At 43.0% G+C, this 24,911-nt stretch overlaps 1 protein-coding gene across 1 annotated transcript in view; it reads right to left on the bottom strand.

Annotated features, from left to right (window-relative positions):
- ZNF652 (zinc finger protein 652) overlaps positions 1-24,719 on the bottom strand; it is a 54,337-nt gene extending 29,618 nt beyond the window's left edge. Inside the window, exon 1 of the mRNA XM_077776849.1 lies at positions 24,543-24,719. The gene's annotated coding sequence lies outside the window, so the exon portion shown is untranslated. The remainder of the gene's footprint in view (positions 1-24,542) is intronic.
- Positions 24,720-24,911: the final 192 nt, after the last annotated feature.

Raw genomic sequence — 24,911 nt, 5'->3', positions numbered from 1 at the left:
GTTCCGGGTTTCTTTCTGGGTGATGCAAATGTTTTGGAACTAGATATCAGTGATGGTTGCACAACCTTGTGAAAATACTAAAAACCACTGAACTGTATATTTTTAATTATTTTTAAATGTTTATTTACTTTGACAGAGAGAGAGACAAAGTGCGAGCAGGGGAGGAGGAGCAGAGAGAGCAGGAGATGCAGAATTAGAAGCAACCTTCAGGCTCTGAGCTGGCTGTCAGCACAGAGCCCGACGCAGAACTTGAACCCACGAACTGTGAGGTCATGACCTGAGCCAAAGTCGGACGTTTAACCGACTGAGCCACCCAGGCGCCCCTGAATTGTACCTTTTTAAATGGCAAGTTATATGGTAGATGAATTATAGCTCAATAAATAAAATGAAATAGGCTACCTGGACACAAATGGTTCTCCCAGGTGGTCTGAAAAACTAAGATTATCTGAAAATCATGATAGTTTACATAAAAAGGACACTCCTGGATGAGTGGCTGGGCCATAGGCTAAGAGCTGGGCTCTAACAGCAGGGTGAAAGGAGACTGAGCGACTAAGCGAAGTGAAGCCAGGGCTCTGCTGGGCTCCACGGGGCTCTTCTGTACCACTGGGCAGGCTACTTTGCCTTTCCGGCCCTCGGATTCCTCAGCTATGAAATTAACCAACACTCACACTCACTGTTTGTGTTGATATTTGTTTCCATCCTTTAGCCTAATGCATCTGGACGCCCACTGCCACATCATTCCCAGCCTTTTCAACAGAAGTGCTATCATACACTCCCCCTCCGCCCCCAATTCCCCAGCTGTGTTCCCGCAGAGCACTGCTTTTTATTTATATTTATTTTTTTAATAGTTTATTGTCAAGTTGGTTTCCATATAACACCCAGAGCACTGCTTTTTAAATACTGTGTCTCTGAATTTGCATTTAGATCACACTTTTAAAAAAATGTCTTACTAACCAGATATAAACAAGAGCCTATCGTAATTTTTTGGTTGGGCTGTCCCGCTTTACCGTAACTTCCATTTGATTTTTGAGCATTAAAATTAGCTTATGAATCTTAGGTTGGGGACACTTGTTAAGGGAATATATTGTATCTATGGTCTTGAAATAAGTATGATACAAAATGAGATCAAGCCCACAACCTGGCCTAATGGTATGAGGTTAGCTTTTTCCAAAAACGTTTTTTTCCAAAACTGGGTCCACCACACTTTCTTAAGGTGGAGAAAGACATGACCACACGTAAGCCCTTCTGTGGGTGATTCTATTGAGTCCTCTGCCTTGGTAAGAAAGCCTTTAAGGCAATGTGTCCAATAAGATGTAGAAGAAATCCATGAAGCCTTAGATACCTCAGAAGTCCAGAAGCCATTGTTACCTTTCCCCTTTACTTTAACGGTCCTTTCAGTTTGTTCGTCTTTCAACACAAGGTGTGGGCTGAGTGAAACAGAACCAGGTTAACAATGTCATGGCTGTGTCAAAATTAAAGGCAGAGTGTCCAGCTGCTGCAGAGGCCGCATACAGCACAGCTTTGCTCAGGAGAGATGCTCTACATTGGAGGCTGGCCAACTGACCCAACAGATCTCCCCTCCCTATGGGGAAGCACAGCCAAGTACAGAGAAGAAGTGGGTGTCTAGGGTTCAGGGTTTTACCCTCACCACATTGAGTTACGTTTTTTTTTTTTTAAATATTTATAGTTCAAACGTTTATAGTTCAAAAGGGTTTATACACTAAGCATTTTCTATGCAATTCTCACTCTACTCTTCACTCATGAGCTCTATCGTCTACATGCAAAGCACCGAGAGTCTAATGTAAGAAGGTATGTATATGCTCATTCCTTCAAATAATTACTGTGTTGGTCTTAACCTTCACAAGCTTAAAATGTGTTTGAAGAGTAAGAACTATACACAAAAAATAAGTCACAATTGCCAAATAAAACACATGGTATTTTTTTTGTTTTTCTTTTAAGTTTACTTATTCTGAGACAGAGAGAGCGAGAGTGAGCATGAACATGGGGGAGGTGCAGAGAGAGAGGGAGAGAGAGAGAATCCCAAGCAGGCTCTGAGCTGTCAGCACAGAGCCCAAGGTGGGGCTCGAACCCACAAATCCACAGAGATCACGCCCTGAACCAAAATCAAGAGTCAGATGCTTCACTGACTGAGCCACTCAGGTGCTCCCATGGTTATTTCTTTTAAAGGTGCCATAAAAGTAATTAAAAGGGCAAGAAAGGTATAGAATGCACAGGCCATGGAAGGCCCTGGGCAGAGTGTGAGATCTAAGCTAGGTCCTGATGACCGAGAGGGGCATGAAAAGGCAGAGAGGAAATGAAAAGACAGGTGGAGGAGAGGACTATGCAAGGAAAGCTGCCATCAGGAATAAGAATAGTATATTCCGGGGGCGATGAAGACACAGGCCTCGCCAAAGGAGTCTTGCTGGGGACCAGGAGGTGATAAAGTTGTAAATACAAGTCAGGGACAGAAAATGTAGGGTTCTGATGGCAGAGCTGAGAAATACATGCATGCCTGACGGTGGCAGAGAGGGCCGAAAAGGGAGAAATCAACAGAGTGTGCCTCTTAGGTGTGATGGATAAAGAAAGAACACGATCAAAGATGATTTAGACAATCTGAATTTCCATTCTTACAGCTAATAGGAAAACACAGGTGGGGAGAGGCAAAACAAGAAATATAAATAAGACAATCGGCCTCAGATTCAAAGAGTACTCTTTCACACATAACTAGAGAAGTTATTGTGAAATATTGCTAAAATTCCTTTACAATGATGGCAACCACTGCCAAAAACTTAAGTCCAAACTTCCTTCCAGATTGGACCCCTCACCTTACTGCTCTAATCTCATTTCCCTCCACAAACCCGATGCATCAGCTTTAGGGTTCAATGTTCCCTGAGCATCGTAGAAGTCCTCTATGCCAGTCATCAGCGTCTCCTGCCCCAGCAGCCAAGAACGCCTTATCTCTCTCCCTAACGACTGAATCTTGCTGATTTTTTAATATTCAGTTCAAGCTCCACTTATTCTCTCTGAAATTCCCCAGCCCCATCACTTCTCCTGGATTTATACTCTATCACTACTACTTCTAGTATACCTATTCATTCTAGTTTGTCTAAAAAATGCTTTTATGTCCCTATTCCCACTGCCAGTGATTGGTTTTGAGGCGGGCCCTCATGACCAGGTTTTGACTAGTGAAATTTAAGTGGAAGCCAACTGGGAGGCTTCTGAGAAAGACTGCCAAACTCTTAAAAAAAAGAAAAGGAAGAAAGAAAGAAAAGGAAAAGCATAAGAAAGTATTAACCACCACCTGCTGAATGTCGTCTTGTCTGGATATAATGCCTGCAACGGACGTGCCCATCTTGCACCCAGGACGGGAGATGGATAAGGCACAGAGACATTTCCAAGATGGCAGAGCGAAAAGGTGGAAAGAATGCGATGATGTCACATTTAAAGTCACTTTGATTTAGATTTTCTATCAGGTGACACCCAAAGCATCCTACTTGATACAGTCGTGTTTAAGATGCAAATTAGGCACCTAAGGACAGAAGTCGAGTGTGGACGTGGTGGTTGGGGGTGGTTAGGCCAGGAGCTAAATATTTGGGTGCCATCAGCATACAGAAAAAATTTAAATTTGGGGGCTGGGAAGACAGGACAAATGGACAAAAGAAAGCACCAGGGCACCTCAGGGCAGAGGAGAAAGCCAACAAACAAAAGAGGAGAAATTCACCTGGAGGTAAAAGGAAACACTATACCCAGCACAGAAGCCATGTGATAAACACATTTTTCTCAAGAAAGAACTGGTCAGCTGTATCAAATGCTGTGAAAACACTGAGTTAGAGAGGAAACTGACCACCGAATCTGGTGGCTGAATCATTCCCTAACCTGAAGGGCCCCCTGTCCTTCCGCGAGCCTCCTCCTCCCTGGGCAAACAGCAGTCTTGGGTTAATGAGTACACTGGCTCAGGGCTGAGGCTTGGGCTGGGTTCTGGAACTCTTCCCTCCACCCACCCCCCCAGCCACCCTCCAGCCCTGGGGCCTCCCCAACCAGCCTGCGAAGGTGTGATGCGGAGGGCACGGAAGCTGGGGTGGGAGTCAGAGCAGGGAGATGGTCAGACTCGGGTTTTTAAAGGTGGGGGAGACCTGAGTGTGCCCGAACGCTAGTGGGAAGGAACACCTCTTACCACAAAGGCTCTATTACAAGAGAACATTTTGCAATTCATTCGAGTGGGAGGGGAGTTCGTTAAAGCTTTCAAAAATCGTATTTAGGAGAAAAATGTGCTAAAGCCTCAATCTTAAGCTCCACCTCGCTTCAGAATGTATCAGCCAAAAGAAAAAAAGACGGCACGTTATAAAAAGCAGTAACAGTAAACAGTGAGTGAAAAGGGCCCAGGTCTCTCGGTTATGCCATCAACAAGATGGTTCCAACGCTGAAAGGCAAACTCAAAATATGAAACCACGAAAGTCCAGGCAGCTAAGCGCCAAGGGCATCTATAACATAACCACCAAAACCCAATGGAGCCCCCTCCTAAGGCAAGGTCAGCCTTCCCTCCTTCCTCAAGTCTTAAGTATTGTCTCCTTTCGCTCCTCTGGGAGAACTATGATGTCTGGAGATGAGCCTTCTATAAACTTGTGTACAAGGACCACATAAGAAAATATTAAAACATTTTTAGGCTCGCTTGAAAGTCTGAAATTTCAAAGCGCTCCAAGTTAAAATACGACCACTTCAAAGAATCAGGGATGATCTCAAAGTTAAGACCAAAACATCTTTTGATACAAACCACTGCACGGGGCAGAAACAGTAACCTAGTTTCATTTTGAGTGTCGTGTTTGTTGCCCTCAAGGGACCTGCAACTTTCGAGCAAGATTTTTTTTTTCATTAAATGACATAAATGCCAGATAAAAGGTAAAAGCAGAGGGGGAGATTTTTCAATACATCTTCATGCTTCATCAACACACCAAGACTCTTCAGGTTAAGAAAGACCCAATCCTTATGAACATACACACACACACACACACACACACACACACACACACACACACACTTCCGTTAGTTACTGGTGATGTAATACTAAAATTTTAATTCCAGGCTAAACTACAGAACATGTAGTGCTTTAACAATCTGCTTGTGAGGAGGGAAAAAACCCGTCAGCATCACACAGAAGTTATTTCTCCACGTAGAATTCTTAATGACCTTGTCCCAAAATATGATTCTGACATTGAACTGGGAATGACTGCACAGGTTTCAGAAGGACGAACATCCCTAATAGCCAAGTTTCCAAAGGAAGCCCCCTTTTTAAGGCACTATTTGCTCTTAAGCTCCAGAGAAGTTACTTTTAAGGTATAAAAGAAGATTAACTGCTAACAACACACACTTTAGAGATTTCTATTTTAACTGTGCTGGAATATCAAAAAACCGAGCCAATGAACAGCAAAGGCCTCCGAGCTCAAAGAGGAAATGAACTGAGTCCTGGCTCTGCAGCCAAACGAGTAGGTGGAAGGAACATTCGTGGTGTGTGTGTGTGTGTGTGTGTGTGTGTGTGTGTGTGTGTGTGTGATTTTTATACAATGTTTCTTAACCTACAGNAAAAAACCGAGCCAATGAACAGCAAAGGCCTCCGAGCTCAAAGAGGAAATGAACTGAGTCCTGGCTCTGCAGCCAAACGAGTAGGTGGAAGGAACATTCGTGGTGTGTGTGTGTGTGTGTGTGTGTGTGTGTGTGTGTGTGATTTTTATACAATGTTTCTTAACCTACAGAAAACCGCAGCTCTTCACCATATATGTACTATAAATAGATGCGATAAAAAACTGAATAAATCTGTATTTGTTTGCTTGTGTTGTTTTTTAAGTAACTTTTGTCTCCGGCGGTCAAGACCTGACCAAGCAGGTTGCCCAGTCAGAGGCCTGAGGACACACGATTGAATGTAATTCCCCTTCATCTGTTGATGTCGAAGGAAAGATTTTAGTTAGTTGATGTGGACTCTGACTCCACACAGACTTCCTTTAGCACAATAGAAGACTTTTCACCCAAGTTCTTCACAGTAACGCAAATCTTCTGTCACTACCTTTGGCAATCTTGTCTCAGAAACTAGAGACTGAAGATAGTTCTGGTTGCAGGACCACTGTTCAAGTAATCGCTCCCTCCTTCCTCGGCTCGTCCCCACTAGAAAGCCACATTTATCTAAGACTCAACAAAGTTCCTGTCAGATAAGTACTTGTCTCTTTTATAAATGGAAAAAACCAAGGCCCACTGGCTAGAAGGTGAGTCAGAGGGATTCTGAAAGGGCAAGGGCTAGCTGAATATATAACTGCTATGCTCTTTTCCCCCTTTAAAATCCAACCAGAAGATAGAGGACTCTTTTTTTTTTTTTTTAAGTAGAGGGGAGAGGTGGTGAAGATGAGATTATCCAGACTTTCTAATTTTTTATAATGAACACGTATTGTTTTTATAATAAAACAACTAATTCTCAACTTAAAAAATAAATGAATTCGGGGCGCCTGGGTGGCTCAGTCGTTTAAGCGTCCGACTTCGGCTCAGGTCATGACCTTGCGGTTCGTGAGTTTGAGCCCTGCGTCGGGCTCTGTGCTGACAGCTCAGAGCCTGGAGCCTGCTTCAGATTCTGTGTCTCCCTCTCTCTGTCTCTCTCTCTCTCTCTGCCCCTCCCATCCCCTCTCTCAAAAATAAATAAACATTAAAAAAAAATTAAGTAAATAAATGAATGAATTCATCATATCCATTCAGATCAGTGTGTAGGATCATTCAGATGCAAGTGTTTATGAGAGAAAGTTGGAAAAAAAGTGGAATCATAATTTAACTAAGCGTAACAGACGCTTAAAATCTGCACCAACCCTCCAAATAAGAGCAGGCTTTCACTAAGAGTCAACCAATATTTACCGAGCACCAACTACGTGTGAGGTGCCGCAGACATAACTGTGAACATAACAGATATGATCCCTGATCTCAGGAGGCTTACGGATATCGTCAATGAGTTTATAAATAGCGTGAGCATATGTTCTACCTCGCTGGGGAAAGTCCTCGTTTACCTGTTTCTCTCCAAGTAATTATTAATAACGCCCCTCTCCCACATCTCCCAGTCTGGACAGTAAATTATATGGTTACCTATTTATGCAAAATCAAACTACTCTTCCTACAGGGCAACACGTTTGTAAAATGTCTGTTATTTCAAGGTTTTATCTTTCTTTTTAAGTTCACTTTATTCCTTTGTATTACACAGATTTTCTTAAGTTATAAAACGTAACTTATTTTAGGCATTCATCTCACTTTGCGACATGATTTCACCTGTTATACAATGAAATCAATAACTTGCTTTCATCACGTAAGAAGAAATCAAAATCCTATTTTTATCACATCAAAAAAATGTATACAAATAAATAAAATGGATTAAAAAAATAAAAACTTTAGAGACTATAAACCCCTTGAGGGCAGGAAGTTCTTTTCAAAACACTACTTCAATATTCTAACCTGTGTTTAACTTAGTACTGACAGCCCACTGTGGTTTTCAGATATTTCCTGCTAAAAGGAAAGAGAACAGGAAATGCATAAATCTAGAACTTGTTGTCATAATGAAAAGCAAGGAAGCTATCAAAGGCTACCAGGGCTGTGTCAAAAAGACTCAGGAGCCAGCCTGATAAGTTCCTAATGGACAAAGATAGAGCAATTCAGTATCAATGAGGATTAACAGCATTAGTGGACTAAAACACATCAAATATGCTGAAAGCCACTGGTCACCTTTAGAGCTTGCTAAGAGTACCAACTCATTCTTTAGAAAACTGGTAAGTGAAAGCTAAGATTCAAGCATTTAGCCATTCCTATCAGATCTATAGCTTAAAGAAACTAAATACTCGTTGAGGGGAAATTTCTTTTTTAGAGGTATTCCAGCTAATAGTTGAAGAAGAAATTAGAACATTAGATATCATTTTGCAAAGCCTAATGAACTGATACAGGCAAAGATTCTCAATGGCTGATGAACAGTACCAAAAAAGAAACAACCAACACTATACCAAATAGTCTTGCCTCACACCCACAAGAAAACTGAACCCGGGGTGCCTAGGTTAAGCATCTGACTTCGGCTCAGGTCATGATCTCATAGCTGGTGGGTTCAAGCCCCATGCTGGGCTCTGTATTGATAGCTCAGAGCCTGAAGGCTGCTCCAGATTCCGTGTTTCCTTCTCTCTCTCTCTTGCCCTTCCCCTGCTCACACTTTCTCTCTCTCCTTCAAAAGTAAATAAACATTAAAAAATGTTTAACAAAAAAAAGAAAAAGAAGAAAACTTGAACCTTAATCTGATCAAGCCTGTAGATCTAAAAACCAACTCATAAAAAGTAAAAGGGACTGAGGAACATGTTAAATGACACCACATGGATACAATCAGCAAAATCCAGACTATGAGAAACTGTACAACAAATGATCCAGATTGACTAAAACTGCAAGGAAAAATAAACGGAAGGAAGGATCACCTATAGATAAAACAGTCTTAAGAGACACATTAGGGGCACCTGGGTGGCTTAGTCGGTTAAGCGTCCGACTTTCGCTTAGGTCATGATCTCGCGGTTCGTGGGTTCAGGCCCCGCGTCGGGCTCTGTGCTGACTGCCAGCTCAGAGCCTGGAGCCTGTTTCAGTCTGTGACTCCCTCTCTCTCTGACCCTCCCTGCTCACGCTGTCTCTCTCTCTCTCTCTCTCCTAGAAATAAATAAAACATTAAAAAAATAATAATAATAAAATAAAAAAAAAAAGAGACACATTAACTAATCACTCTTCTTTAGATCCTAATTCAACATTCTAGCCTATGTCTTGAAAAAACAAACTGGAAAAACAATTATGAGTTAGCTGAGAAATATAAAGACTGGTTGAATACTTAATGATGTTCAGGAAGTTTTTTAATGGAAGAATGGTATTGCAGTTGTCTTTTTAAGAAAGAATTCTTATATTTATAAATAATACGATATGATATATAGAATTTTTTTAAGTAATCTCTGCACCCAACATGGGGCTCAAACTCACAATCTAGGGATTGAGAGTTAGATGCTCTGCCAACTGAGTCAGCCAGGTGCCCCAAGAGCTGCTTCCAAGTAAATGGAGAAGGGAATACAGTAAATGTATATATAGATACAGGTATATATATCTACATATACCTATTCATACATGTACATATGAAACAAGATTGGCTGTGTAGAGATAATTTTTGAAGTTGAGAGATGGACATATTAGATTTATCATACTTCTCTCTCTCCTTTTTTATATTTGAGAATTTCTATAACAGAAAAAGACCAAAACCAGTATCATAACTTAGAAACCTACAAAACCCTAATCTGACAATGTAGAAAAAACAGAATAACTACAATTAAATCTAAGTTAACATTCTGATCTAAGGAATCATAGAGAAAGCAAAATACAGTGTGAAAATCCCTTCCTATTAGGCCTCCTGTAGGTTTTGTTTTCTCTTCACAAAACTTAAACGCGTATCTCTCAACAATATGATTTGATTTAATAAAACCTTAATTCCAAATATGCTCACACATAATGATCAAATATAAAGGAACACTTAAGCATAGCAGAGGTAAAACACCTGCCTAGGAAGGTCACCACTCAGTCAAGATTAGAACCCAAGCTTCTAGACAGCGGCCACTACTGGATTTACCTTTTAATTTTTCAAGGACAGAACACTAAAACCAAACACTTCTCTTGCCTTTATGTGGAACTATGGAGATCTGGCCGCAGGTAAGATTTTAGATCCATACTGTTCAAGGGCACAGCCAACGTTCCAGTAGGAACTGGCATTCGAGCGGTCTCATACGTGTTCCCTGGCCCATATACTACACACCAAGTTCTGTCACCTTTGTTTATACAGGTCCAACTAAAAGGCTGTGACACAAACACAGTACACACACGTTTATTTTTTTTTAATGTTTATTTTTGAGAGACAGAGAATGACAGAGCACAAGTAGGGGAGGGGCAGAGAGAGAGGGAGACACAGAATCGGAAGCAGGCTCCGGGCTCCGAGCCGTCAGCACAGAGTCCAACACGAGGCTTGAACTCACGATCCGCGAGATCATGACCTGAGCAGAAGCCGAGCCACCCAGGCGCCCCAGTACCCGCACGTTTGTAAGAGACTCCGGCGTGAGCAGAAGACCATTTTAGATGGTTTTCTAAATCTGCTTTCCTGTGAGGGGACCGGGATTCCCTTCTTATTCAGTGTGGTGGTGGCGGTGTCACTGTGCCCACAGCGCTCTGAAGCGTTTCGCTGCATGAAAGTCAGATGTGAGGTGACCGTGGCTCTCAGTCGTTAACTAAAAACCCACATCCTCCATTCCTGGTCTGCTCCCTCCATCCTATGTCACCAAATATCATGTGTCCTCAAGTCTAAGCTGCACATTTGTTTCGAAAACAAGAAGGCTACGTATTTGATCTCAGTTCTAGGAAGCTAGTGATCTTGAGTTTGTATTTTATGGTTAAGGCTGTGGAAGGTCCAAATGAATCAGCTGTAGTCTCTGGCTGAGGCTCCAAGCCTCGTGTTCATTTCTGGCTGGTCCCCCTACCTTTACCTCACTCTCTCATGAGCCAGCAAGTCCCCGTTTTACAAACGGCCCTGCCCTCTCTGTTCCAACTGCTAATACAACCTCCCATGTCAGGCCCTCATCACCTCACACACAGGTGATAACAGCCTTTCTGAGGCCCTCTTTCAAAGCCCTTTGCACAGAGATCTTCGGAACTACATTTTCCTAAAGAATGTGGATCACGTAACTCCCCAGCTACAAAATCTTTACTGGTTTCTAAAGCCTCGGAATAAACTGAAATGTCTCAGCACCGCATTCCAAAAGCCCTGAGTCAAACTGACTTTTTCAGTGTCCGCTCCCAAAGGCCTCCTCTCCCACCTAACATCCTTGAGCGATTTCTCAAATGCACCTTAACTTTTTCTACCTTTAGATATTTGATTATGTCATTTTTTCCACCAACCCCAAACATGGCTGATTCCCCACCATTCAATTATAAAACCCTGGCCATCTCTTAAGACCTAGCTCAAATGCACCTGCTGCTTGAAGCTTTCCTTTCTTTCTTTTTTTTAATTTTTAAAAAACCTTTATTTCTGAGAGACAGAGACAGAGCACAAGCAGGGGAGGAACAGAGAGAGAGGGAGACACAGAATCCGAAGCAGGCTCCAGGCTCTGAGCCGTCAGCACAGAGCCCGACGCAGGGCTCGAACCCACAAACCATGAGATCATGACCTAAGCTGAAGTCGGACACTTAACCGACTGAGCCACCTAGGCGCCCCATTCGTGAAGCTTTTCTTGACCACATTTTTGTTTCCTAGAATGCTTATGAGAATTTTTTTTTCCATAAAAAAAAATGTGGCATGTTGATGGAGGGAACACTCAAGAATTCCACTTATTCTGGAAGAAAAGTGATTTTTAAAAATCCACATCTAGTTTAATGTTGCCAATTCCTTCCTCCTCTTCCATAAATAGAACAGTTTCAAGGAGTGATTCAAATTAATATGAGTTTAGGTGCCATGGTTTGCCTCGGGAGGGATTCTCTGCATTAGCAAGTATGGAGTCAAAGATACCCAAGAACTTCCCTATCTGTAATGGTATTCTGCCTCAAGGCCAGCACCTTTTTCTCCTTCAAGAACCACGTAATACTTAAAATTCTCTCAGAGCCAGTCATTATGGACATTACAGGCAGAGTAAACTGGTGACCACTACTTGTGATTAAGAGACAAGTTAGTTTCCCAGTAAACAAAAGATGGCTGTTTTTAATGTGCTCCTGGAGACAGCAACTTGTAGCTATATTGGAAAGGGTCCCCCTGTGCAAGAGTTCCACTCATCTGTGTTATAGATATTTCTTTTTTTATTTTTAGTTTATTTATTTTGAGAGGGAGAGCGAGGGAAAGAGAGAGAGAGAAAGTGAGCACACATGAGCGGGGTAAAGGCAGAGAGAGGCGGAGAGAATGGCAAGCAGGTTCCACACTGTCAGCTCAAGCCCGATGTGGGGCTTGAACTCACGAACGGCAAGATCATGATCTGAGCCGAAATCAAGAGCCGGATGCTTAACTGACTGAGCCACCCACGTGCCCCATATTTCTATATGGAACCCAGTCAGGTGGAGAAAAAATCTTCACCTTTATCTTAAAATGGACTTGGGCAGAACTGTCTGTAAATGTCAAAAGATAACTTTCAGAGATATTAATGTTAAAGACAATTTAGTCTAAATACAGACCCAGACACATTACGTATGGTGCATAAAATGTATGACTAAAATTAATCTATGAACAGATACTCAAGCTCATTTAAGCACAGAGTTTAAAAGCCTGATTTAGGATGTTTCCAAATAGAAAGGGAAAGCTGTTGCAGAACTAGTGAACTCTGAATTAAATACGGAGTTGACAGGAATATACCAATGTTGTCTCCTTAGTTTATGTAAGACTTTCACATGGTTATGTAAGAATTTAATGATAAAGGGAACCGGGTGAGGGGCATACAAATACCCTTTCTACAATTTGTATGAAAACCTCAAATTATTCCAAACTTTAAAAATTATTTTTAAAAAATTTTAGAGACTTTATTGGAATAACACAAACTGAGTTACTTAGACTCACTTTGATTAAAAGATTTCCTCTGGATTAAAAAAAAAAAAAAAGCAGGTTCCTTTATTAGTTTATTTTTCTCCAAAGTCATTTTTAAACTTTGTGTTTTTAAGCTTCGATGTTTTTAAATATTCTCCGGTTTACCTGGCAAAGGCTGTCAATTAGCAAACAGGCTGGGTTTTTTCAGCAGGATCCATGTACAAACATGTGTACACATATCTTACGGCTTGAAGCCCGAACTGACTCATGCCAGGACAGCCTGACTGATGTATGACCGACCTGGCACAGCACATTATCCACATATGAAGTAACCTTCCTTAGCGGGGTCCCGTGCCATTTTCCTAAGCGTGAAGGGTGCCCACTTTTGGACCCAGCCCTCGGGGAAGTCACCATGAGGAGAGAAGGCCGCAAGCATAAAAAGACGTGTATACAGTATACAGGGGCAGTCGCCGTAGCATTATTTATGACAGCAAAAAACTCGAAACAGAAGTAATGGCACACACAGACACTGGCATGCTGCGTAGCCATCGGAGGATGACATAGATTTATATGAACACAGAAGTATGGACACATCAAGGAAAAAAAAAAAGACTAACGAGCAGGGTGTCATCTCATTAATGTCAAGCCATGTCCTTACCAGTATGTCTGTGTGCTGTCATACTGGGGGGCGTCTCGGGCTGGAGTAAGGACGGGGAAGGAAATACTTTTTTTCTTTGTATTTCTCTGTAATCCTTAACTAGTTTTAAATAAGCATACGTAACTTTTTAGAAAAATAATAAAGCTACTCTTTTTAATGCTATTTAGAGGCAATTTGTCTTAACACTCACAAAAGTCATTAAAGACAAGTAGCTAAATATGTAATCTTTTTTTTAAAAAAGTGGTCTTCTCTGGGCGCCCAGGTGGCTCTGTTGGTTACGTGTCTGACTCTTGATTTCAGCTGAGGTCATGATCTTGTTTTCCTGGGACAGAGCCCTGAGTCGGGCTCTGCGCTGGGCACTGGGCACGGGGCCTGCTTAAGACTCTCTCCCTTTCTTCCGCCCTCCCTCCCTCCCTTTCTTTCCCTCTCTCTCACACACCCATGTTCTCTCTCTCTAAAAAGGAGGAGGAGGGGGAGGAAGGGGAGGGAAGGAAGGGAAGGGCATGGGAAGGAGGGGGAGGGGAAGAGGAAGAGGGGAAGGGGAGGGGGAAGAAGTAAATGGTAAAGTTATTTGCTATTAAATTTTGCAAACTGTAATCCTAGAAAGCTAAGAATAGTCACGATATAAAAATATCCAACATCAGCCGAAAGACTATAGGTGGCCAATGTTAACCGTAACCCTGGCTGTGGAACTGTGGCTGGGACGTGCGGCACACAGCATCACAGTATTGTGCTTAGCTCCAAACGACTAACTACAGTTATAAATATCAAGTAATTTCATATGGATCCTATTTATAAACACATATACTGCTTGCTGTGTTCTTACTTTAGCTCAGAAGAGTGGTCGGGAGGCTTTTTCTGCGCAAACACAAATCTGCTCTCTTGTCAAGGAGTCGTCTTTGTATATCAATGGATTTGGGAATCGCAGGGGGAACTTACAACACATTCGACATTCTCTGTTCTATGAAAGACAAGGAAACAGAGGCTCAGAAAAGTTAAATGGCTCCTTTAAAAGGTCAACAGCTAGCTGATCAGAGCTGTGCCTCGCACCCGGCTTCTGGTCCTAAGGCTCAAAATGATGGCTAAGAGAAAACAATGTTGACAATATTAGGTGCTGACAGAGACCCAGAACTGGGATGCTCACGTTTCGGGGCGGGGGTGGGTGGGGTGCAAAGGAGCACGTTCACTCTGGAAAACTGACATACACACTACGTGACCCAGCAATCCCGTTCCGGGGTCTTCGCTCTAGAGAAATGAAAACTTGCATTCGCTCTGAAACCTGTCGGTGAATGTTTAGAGAGGCTTTGCTTATAGCCACCCAACACCGGAAACAATCCAAATGTCCTTCGACAGGTGAAGGGAAAAACAATCTGCGATCCTGCCACATAACGGAATATTACTTGGCAATAAAAAGGAACAGAATGTTGATACCAAAACGAGGCTGAATCTCAAAGGCATTATGCTGAAAGAAGTTGGCCTCAAAGGGTCACACACGGTATGATCCCATTTACAGAACATGCTCCACAAGAGAAAACACTCATGACGAACAACAGATCAACGGCTGCTGGGGACGGAGGCTGGGGGGCGGTGCACGAAGGCGAAGGGGACCGTGGCCGGAGTGTTTGTTTCCAGGCGACGGAGCCACTCTGTCTCCTGACTGTGGCGGCGGGTACGGGAGTGCGTAACATGCACTAATATTCACAGAACTGGACACATACCAAAGTGTCAGTTTTGCTCTACATTAATTTAAAAATTAATACAAATGCCTTCCACAGTCTCTGGGTTCTAAAAGCCAGAAATATTTATGGATTGTTAAATTCTGTTTTTTTAACTTCAGTTTTTAATTAGCAAAATAAGATGATTTAATGGGTCCTTTCTTATAAAATCCCATTGCCAAGAAAAGAACATATTTAACTTGGCAAGTTACATAACTTCACTTTGTCTCAATTTCCCTGCTGGTAAAATGGGGTAATAATACACTACCTCAAAGAGTTATATGAGGATTAAATAGCGAGTGCTTTGTAAAGGTGGGTAAGTAACAAAAATTCAGACGCTATATATAACTTTAGTTCAGAGATGAAAGGCAATGCCAACCAAGTAACTTTTACGTTTTTATCCTTCTGGAGAACTAGGTTCTGATAAGTGCTTTTCAGATAGAGCGGTCTCTGAAACACAGTTCGGCCCTGGAACCTGATTTTCACACAGAAGTAAACATTCACTACTGAGTCTCAGCTCTCTGTTTATTCTGTAACCATTCTACATAAGCAAAGTATTGCCTAAAACACGCTCTGCATTAAAGAAAGTTATACTACACAATTAAAAATGTTTTTCTATATGGGGCACCTGGGTCACTCAGTCAGTTAAGTGTCTGACTTTGGCTCAGGTCACGCTCTCACGGTTCGTGGGTGTGGGCCCCACGTCAGGCTCTGTGCTGACAGCTCAGAGCCTGGAGCCTGCTTGGGATTCTGTGTCTCCCTCTCTCTTTGCCCCTCCCCCACTCGTGTGCGTGCATTCTGTCTCTCTCAAAAGTAAAAACATTTAAAAGAATTTTAAAAAATCTTTCTATATATTCGTTAATACCCTCAGTTCTGCCTAACTTAATAAACAGGTAGACAGTGCATTGTGCGTGTGTGTGTATACTAAGCAACTGTACATGTACTACCTCTTGGAGTACCATAGCTTAAAACACAGGCAAACTGAGGATCCAACCTCACCCTTTCCAGGGTTTTAGGTCTTTAAGAACTACCCTTCTACAGGGAATAAGGTCATAAATACAACAATTTTCTTCATGCCGCATTTCTTGGATTTCTACTCAGAACGGCTCACAAATGGTAAGGGTAAGTACTGTTTCAGGAAGTTTTGTTTCAGCTGCAGGTGGGGGTACTGAACGCGAGCACACACACGTGACCACACATGCACCGCTTCTTGCTGTGGGTCACAGTCAAAAAGTTTGAAAAACGGTGCTATAGGGACCTCCATAAACAGTTTTAGATGGAGAACAGTCCAATTCTGCAATACGTGGCTTCTGCGGACAAACCCTTTTACTNTTCTAACTTTCCATTTGAGTTGATGAAAAGGCTGGAGAGAGACTGGGAGGCAGAACAAACTGTCTTCTGGATACTCTTCCACTACCTGACAAGGCGGAATAGGTGCAGAGGTGTACATATTTTTTACCACAACCTGACACGAAGAAACTAGCCATTTGGAAGCAGAGAATTTTTATAATGTGCATTAATTTCCCCAGTTTAATTTAAACATTATGGTCACTGAGCAGTATCAAGTTTACCTTATAAGACAGAAATATATTTGGGGCACCTGGGTGGCTCAGTGGGTTGGGCGTCTGACTTCGGCTCAGGTCATGATCTCACGGTTCATGGGTTCGAGCCCCGTGTCAGGATCTGTGCTGATGGCTAGCTCAGAGCCTGGAGCCTGTTTCAGATTCTGTGTCTCCCTCTCTCTCTGACCTTCCCCTACTCTCTCTCTCTCTCTCTCTCAGAAATAAATAAAACATTAAAAATTAAAAAAAAAAGACAAATATATTTTATGTCAAACTACCAAGTATCTTCTTTTGGGGCAGAATGAGATACACATTAGGATCAGAAAAGTTAAAATCTATCTGCTTTGGGGGCGCCTGCATGGTTCAATTGGTGGTGGAGAATCGCACTCCTGGATTTCGGCTCAGGTCAGGTCACGATCTCAAGGATCCTAAATTCAAGCCCTGTATCCAGCTCCAGGCTGATAGCTTGGAGCCTGCTTGGGATGCTCTCTCTGTCCCTCCCCTGCTCTTGTGTGCATGCACTCTTTCAAAGCAATAAACTGAAAACATAAATAAATAAAACCTTATTACAATTTAGAAAATTACCTAGCTTATTTCTTCTGTAGACTAAACTAAATACGGCTGCAGTATGCTAAACTCAACAAAGTCAATGCTAAAATTGCTACCTGCCTCGTAGCACCAGCTCAGCGAGCTACACCATAGCAGTGCTTCTCAACCTCAGCACCGCTGATGTGTTAGACCAGAGGATCGCCCTTTGTTATGCAGGGCCATCCTGGGCCCTGAGCATGTTTAGCCAATAGCACCTCCCGCCCAGACCCCCTTTGTGTCAAATCAAAGCTCTCTCCAGACTTTGCCCAGACCCCCTTTGTGTCAAATCAAAGCTCTCTCCAGACTTTGCCCAGACCCCCTTTGTGTCAAATCAAAGCTCTCTCCAGACTTTGCCCAGACCCCCTTTGTGTCAAATCAAAGCTCTCTCCAGACTTTGCCGAATACCTCCTGGAGGTAAGATCGCCCTTGGTTGAGAACTAGTGCTTCACAGGTTTCTATTTTCATCCTTCTTTCCACGTTTGGGCAATAAGAGGGAGAAAATGGCAATACTGCAATTACAGCAAAAAAATGTGATCAAATGCAGTTTTCAATGGAAGTGACACCGCCTCAGCAGTTATTATAGTTCGTGGGCACACACAATTACATTCCAGCGACCAGCTCGGCAGGGCGACCAAATTTCAAAATATTCAAAACCAGGTTAATGGAGTTGAAGTAAGTTTCTCAGGTTGCTATTTGTTTAAAACCCGAGTTTCCAAAAAGTTTAACTATACCACTTATAAAAATATTAAGTCACCATTTTTAATAACTGGCAAGGCAAGAAGGATTATTATGTGAATATTATGAAATGCGGCAGTAGAAGAAATATTTAGCAGTTACAGAGACAAACCTTTCAAGAGATGTAACTATTTTTAATTCACATTAAACCCTCTTTAAGGATGAAAGTATATAGGGTTTGCTCTCAGGTTGACTTGAGAATTCTCTTAATACAGTAAAAATCCAAGCTAGGTTTTTGAGAATGTACTTAAAAAGTGGTTTGAAATTATTGTGCCCCATGAAGTATTTCAATATTTAATTTAAAATAGGGCATATAGGGGTGCCTGGATGGCTCAGTCAGTTAAGCGTCTGACTTCAGCTCAGGTCATGATCTCACGTTTGTTGAGTTTGAGCCCCATGTCGGGCTTTGTGCTGACAGCTCAGAGCCTGGGGCCTGCTTCCGATTCTCTGACTCCCTCTCTCTCTGTCCCTCCCCTGCTCACATGCGCTCTCTCTCTCAAAAATAAACATACATTAAAAAAATAATATAAAATAAAATAAGGCATTATCATTTCCCTCTGGATAAATTGAGGAACATGGTTTAAATTAAAAAAAATTATTTAGTAGCTATTCATTCACATGGATCGAACATTTTCAGAAGAAAATATAGGGAACAGAGCATTGCTACACATGACAGCCAAAACCAGAAATAATCCAAATGCCCATCAATGGGAGAATGGACAAATATATTATAGTATATGCATACAACAGAATATATATGAGGAAAAACGAGTCATCATTATGCAGGAAAATAACAGTGGATATTATAAACATAACGGTGAGCGAACGACACCACACACGAATGAGCACACACTGTCCTCCGTCTGTATACGGCTTAGTGATTTTCCACAACAATACGTAGTTTTCTCCTGCTTCTTTACAGCTATAAAATTTATTCTCCTGCATGAATCTACCCTAGGTCATTGATCTGACTTCCATGCAGATGGACATTCAGGTTTTTTCTAAAGTTTTGATGAGTTTATTTAGATGACTCCGTATGCTTTGTGGGCTAGAAAGAAAGCTGCAGGCCTCCTTACAAGGATCTTTCAGGTGGGGGAGTTTCAAATCCCAGCTCTAATGGTGTATTAATTAACACAGGAAAAGTCTCTGGGCATCTGGGCCACACAGTCGTAGGAGGAAGTGAGTTAAAAAAAAAAAAAACCCACAGATTTATCCATACAACTAAAATCACACGTGCACACACACTTTTCTCACCTCAAAAAACCCAACACCTGACTGTAGGTTTCCACGTTCACAGGCCACTGACATTACTTGAGATACATTCAAATGGCACATCTGGAGGGATGAAAACCATTCATGAGGGCTACTTAGAAATCTCATTTTGTAGGCCACACAGTGTAGTGAAGAAATCTTCTGCCACTGAATCTCCAAAACCAAGTCAAAACTCCAAAGCTGAAAAGGATAAATCCCAAAGCTCTTAAAGGCTGTACCCTTCACCAGCATCAGAGGCCAAGAGAATCACCCAACACGGTTTACCCTTATGAAACCCGGCAGAGAGCACTAAGCCTCAGATGCCACGTGCAGAGCAAGACCACAAAATCAGGCGCCCGAGCTCTGCTCTGCCTCGTTTCTATTTCTGTTCCCTTCCAACAATCCCTTCCGACCACACGGATTGGTTTATCAAGAAACGGTCAGAAGCACCTAGCTCATGTTGACGCCAGTAAACCAGAAAAAATAACAATAGTTACAAGAAAAATAGCACCCTCCTCTGCAGAAAAAGTTTACCGTATGTATTCTAGTTGAGAGAGAGAGAAAAAGAAATGTAGCTGAATCATCCAAATCTTATTTGTTTAGTCAGTCTGGGCTCCCCTAGCCTAAGTGCTCTTATGATACATCTGGCCAAGATTAAATTTTTTCAAGTGTTCTGCAAAATCCGAGGCAAGTCTGAGACCATTATTTGCCAATCCCTCTTTATCAGCAATCCAATATTAGTGACTATGAGTCCATTGACGGGAAAGCCCCTAGGTGGCTCAGTAATAAAAGAAAATAAGGATTAACAGATTCCCTTGAGGTAAAGCCTAATGCATTACTGATGTGTCTACCTTATCTGAAAAGTCTCTACGTAACTCTTGTGGGTTCACAGGCGTATCACAATGATATCCTACAAAAATGACAGAATAATCTATTCTGTAGAACCCAAGAAATTCTATGCTAAAAGCTCTATGCACTGAATGAAAACTGTACACACATCCTTGAACCTACTTTTCAAAGTAATCAATCTCTTCAACCATGCTTTAAAGAGGAAAAACATGTCATATTTTTATCATAAAACTACCTTTTGGGCTAAAAACAAGGCTAGGGACACACACACACACACACACACACACACACACACACAATCTGTAGGTATAGGCCCTAAAGTAAAGAGTTGATAAAATCTGACAGGTAAGGTGACTTGACTTTTCTTCCCTTCACCCACCAAAGCGAAAGTGCCTGAGGCAGTCAGACTTCTAGCCCTAATAACAGTTTATGATCAAAACCTCAGATGAGCAATGGGAATTCTTTAGGAGAAAACGTCCATAAGTGTTTTTTTTTTTAATCAAGCATAACTGCTATATAAACAAACAGATTAACTAAAATAAGCATCTGATGTCTTCACCGATTCTACCAAGCACTTTATGGCTTACATTAACCATGACAATTTACACAAGGCTTTGCCCATGATTCAATTCTGGTCACAGAACGCACCGAGATACGTTAATGTCCCCAAACACCCCTTTCACCACAGAAGCTCCGAATATCCTGCAAACAGGCATAGCCTGCGGGAGGCACTGTAGAATCTGGAGCTATGTTTTCCTGTCTCCACCAAGTTCAGCCGGCCAGGGAGCAACAAATCAAAGTACCAATAAGCACACTGCATCTGTAAGACGTAGGTAGGCTCCAAGTCAAATATTTGCGATGTTTCCATCCCAAATCTGCACAAATGAAGAGTGTGTCGATGGTGCCACCAAGACCTCTCGTAAACCAAAATGATGTACATTTCCCACATTGGCTGTGTGCTACCATTTACCGCGCCCTTAGTACGCACACGTGCCAGGGGCTGTGCTAGAAGCCTGCACATACTATCTCTAAGCTTCATAACAAATCCCATTCTACTGGTGAGGCAACAGAGGCCAGAGAGATAGATGGAGGTGATACTCCCGTTGCCACAAAGCCAGTAACTGGTGAAGCAAAGATTCATATCTGGTTGGGCCGGGCTCCATCTCCCCTGTCCTCCTTCAGCGAAACTCACTAAGCGCAACAAAGTTTACCTCTTTTCAAAGTAAGTTCAAGTGCTAACTGTCCAAAGTAAGTTCAAGTGCTAACTGTCCAATATGTGATATGCAGACAAAACCATCACAGCCAAGGCCAGGGCACTGAACTCCAGGGTTCCCCGCAAGGAAATGCAGTCATCTCGTTTAGAAGAACTAGCTCCAAAAGCTATGATTCAAAGTATAAGAGAACTCACAGGGATTTTTGTTGCTGTTGTTGGCTGTCTCTTAACTGACTTTGCAGAACAAGGGAAATGAAACTCAAAGAGTACATTCACATTTAGTATCTAAAACCCTGGAGTGAAGGGTAATTTAAAAAAAAATAATTAAAAAAAAAAAGTTCACTTTTACAGTTTACTGCTTCAATAGCCTCCAGACAATCCAAAAGCAAAATCACATCGGTAGCGCTGCCCATCAACTCTTGTTTCTACAGACTTGAAAAGTATTTTCTTACCCATGCTATGATATTACTTCCCATACTCAGAGCAGAAATGGAAACAGCTCTGGGCGCCACGAGAATCGGATCTTGAGGCCACGGTTGCAGAAAGCAGGTGCTGTCTCCACTGAGTAGGAGCTGCTGATCGGAAACGTCCTGAGGGAAGGGTGTCAAAGACGCTAAAGCAAGCTGTTTGTGTTAATGAGTGAGCTGCTGGCACTAGGCTCCGCAAGTGTTTCGCTGCTGTGCAATTGTTTTCCACCTTCCAACTCTGAATCTGGCAGCCAGCACTGTCCTCACAGCCATACGTGTTCCGTGATCAGCTGCTCTGTGGTGTGTGGGTGTTTAACTAGGTAAGTGACTAGTTAGAAGAGGTTCGGCAGTATTAAATCCAGGAAGCACACTGGCCCCCTGAGATTTTAAAGCTCTGTCACTACAGCCACGCTGACAACGAAAAGTAACATATTTGCAACTTTGAAATGGTTTGGGCTTAGGATAATTTCCGACAGTAAAATTTCAGGCATGACAGGAGCAAAAAAACACAAAGCAAGCCTGTAATACAAGCCACTTCAAGCATGTTTATTAGATAATAAAAAGTGCAATATTTTGCAATCTCAGCATGCTTTCAAACTTCACAGGACGCACTGCATAATTATTAGAATAAATGCTATTCTTCAGGTGTGTGGGACAGGTTCTTTACAAGAGTTCAAGGCTCCCTTGCCTTGCAAAAAGCTGTTAATACCATGAATTCCTTAGCCTCGCAGAACCCCCAAAGTGCAAAAAAAAAAAAAAAAGGTCTCAAAGGCTTCTTTATGTAAGAAAAAAATATATTGTCAGAATGGTAAGCTCCCAGAAAGCAGGGGACTGGGTTTCTTTAATGTCACTGCCCATGACAGCACGATCACAAGCTGGAATAAATCTCTTCTGGTTGAAATAGGATCAAAAGGCAAAAGCTGGGTGCAGAGTGATTTAAACAGGAATAGCTGATATTTATCCCCTGCTTGTCGATAGGATGGTATGGTGTTTGTCTCCAGTTCTCAATTCTAAACATGGAGACTGCAACTCCCTAACTGCAATTAAGATCCTTCCATTAAAACAAAACTTTACAGTGACGGCATCATTCTGATGGCAATGCCAACCTGAATGAAGACATGGAATCAAATTTAATAAAGGTGAAAAAAATCCTGCACGGAGCAGGTGCTCCACTATGGGGCTATAAAGTGTTCTTTTAAGAAATCAAATCGCGGGGTGCCCGGGTGGTGGTCGGTTAAGCGTCCGACTTTGGCTCAAGTCATGATCTCACAGTTCGTGGGTTCGAGCCCCGCGTCAGGCTCTGTGCTGACAGCTAGCTCAGAGCCTGGAGCCTGCTTCAGATTCTGTGTCTCCCTCTCTCTCTGACCCTCCCCTGCTCACGCTGTCTCTCTCTCTCAGAAACAACTAAAACATTAACAACAACAACAAAAATTAAAAAAAAAAAAAAGAAATCAAATCAGCCTCAATCAACACATAAAGATTCCAGATAGAAGCCATGAGACAGACCACTGACTCTGCTGTTGAAATTTGCTACACTCAGAATACAGTGCCAGGGGCACACTTCACCAACTGGTCAAATTCGGACAAATGACTGTGACTCCAGGTTTAACTTTTCCTGAAATTCGCACATCTCCTTTTTACAGGAAGACAGGGAATGATCCCTTACAAATACTTAACCCATTGCACTCAACCAACAAAACACAAGGATACACACTGAATGCACGTTGCTGCCTGCTGCTCAGAACCAAAGTACTGGCATACCAATCCTTAGGAAACAAAGCAACACACAGAACTCAAGTTCCTTTCACTTTTGCATAAGCTAGATCTTAACCTGAGGCCCCAGGACTAGCTGCAAGAGGACTGACTGTAACTGCATGCAAAATGATGTGGGACTCTTTCACGAAGAGGTGAGCCCTAAAGGCCTCGGCGACCCCACAGAAAGGCTAAGAACCACTGAAGCAGACCTTTCCAGAATCTCTAAAACTCAGAGGTGCACACTGTAAACAAAATTATACTAGAGGTGGGGTCTCTCTCAGTACACGTGCACAGGTTCTGATAACGGACAACCCAACCCATCACAGTGCCGCTGACCACTCTCAAATCAGCCCCAGGCGGGAAGATCACCTGCATTACACACACACACACACACACACACACAGGCGCGCACCAGCCCTGCAGCCCCTCATTCCGTAAGCATACACATGTTGTTAACAAAGCATGTGCTAGTTGCCATTCGTCGAACAATACAGGCCTGGCCATCTCTGGGAAAAAAATATACATTCCTCCCCCAATATTACCCTATTTATTTACTGTGCCTTGACGACTGATGCTAAGCATCACCACGAAATAAACGGAATACCCACGCCCCATATGCATCCCGTCAACCGAAGGGAAGAAAAGCATCGCTCAGTTATTACTGAGGGTACACAGGAGACGTCTATCAGGAGAACACGATGATAACGATGCTTGAACGTGGGGACAATCAGGGCCAGACTCACGCAGGAACATCCTGAGAACATGATTGTGGAAAGAACCCTTTTCCCAAAGGCAAGAGCACGTTCCTTTGATTGGCACAAGCCATTCCTGACAATGGGATCCGCGATGACAGGGGCTGCTCTAGCAATCAGGAAGTGTGTGTGTGTGTGTGTGTGTGTGTGTGTTCTTGCCTGTGTTGTGGGGGAGGGTTGTACTAGATGTGATCAAAGACTGGCCCTCTTCAAAGAAGAGCATATGGGCTCTCAAATCGTGAGGATAGACTTCGAGGGTGAGGCAGGGCATTTATCATTTCTCCAGGAGACCTCCGTCGACAATGAACATGTTCTGTGCAGATGTAACGGGGGTGTCAGTACCTTTAGTGTCTCCCATCTAAGAATCTTAAGTAGAGCCTGATTGGAGGGGAGGAGGAGGTGGGGGTGGAGAAAGGTCTGCATTACCCTCTGGGGTGAGTGTTGGGCGGGTGTACACTGGATGCATTTTATCTCCGGCGGCACAATACTCCGGGGGTTGGAAGGTTGGGCGCAGCCAGCGGGGCCAGGGAGGCAGTGGGCGCAAGCCACCAGCTGCAGGGCAGCGGAAGGCTCGCAGGACGACCGCTGCAGACCTCCCTCGGCCCGCTAACCCAGGCAGCCGCAGCCTCCCCTCCGGCCTCGGGGCGAGCGGGCTCCCTGCGAAACTAGAGCCCGGCCCAGGTCCGGGAGCGAGGGGGGCGAAGGAGCGGGAGCGGGCGCCCCGGGCCCGAGCTCGCGGCCGGAGGAGCGCAGCGCCCTGGGGCCTCCCCGCCGGATGGGGGCTGCTCCGGCCTC

Source organism: Crocuta crocuta, unplaced genomic scaffold (genome assembly GCF_008692635.1).
Source record: "Crocuta crocuta isolate KB4526 unplaced genomic scaffold, BGI_CrCroc_1.0 scaffold352, whole genome shotgun sequence".
Lineage (NCBI taxonomy): Eukaryota > Metazoa > Chordata > Mammalia > Carnivora > Hyaenidae > Crocuta > Crocuta crocuta.
This window is presented reverse-complemented; position numbering and strand designations above follow the sequence as displayed.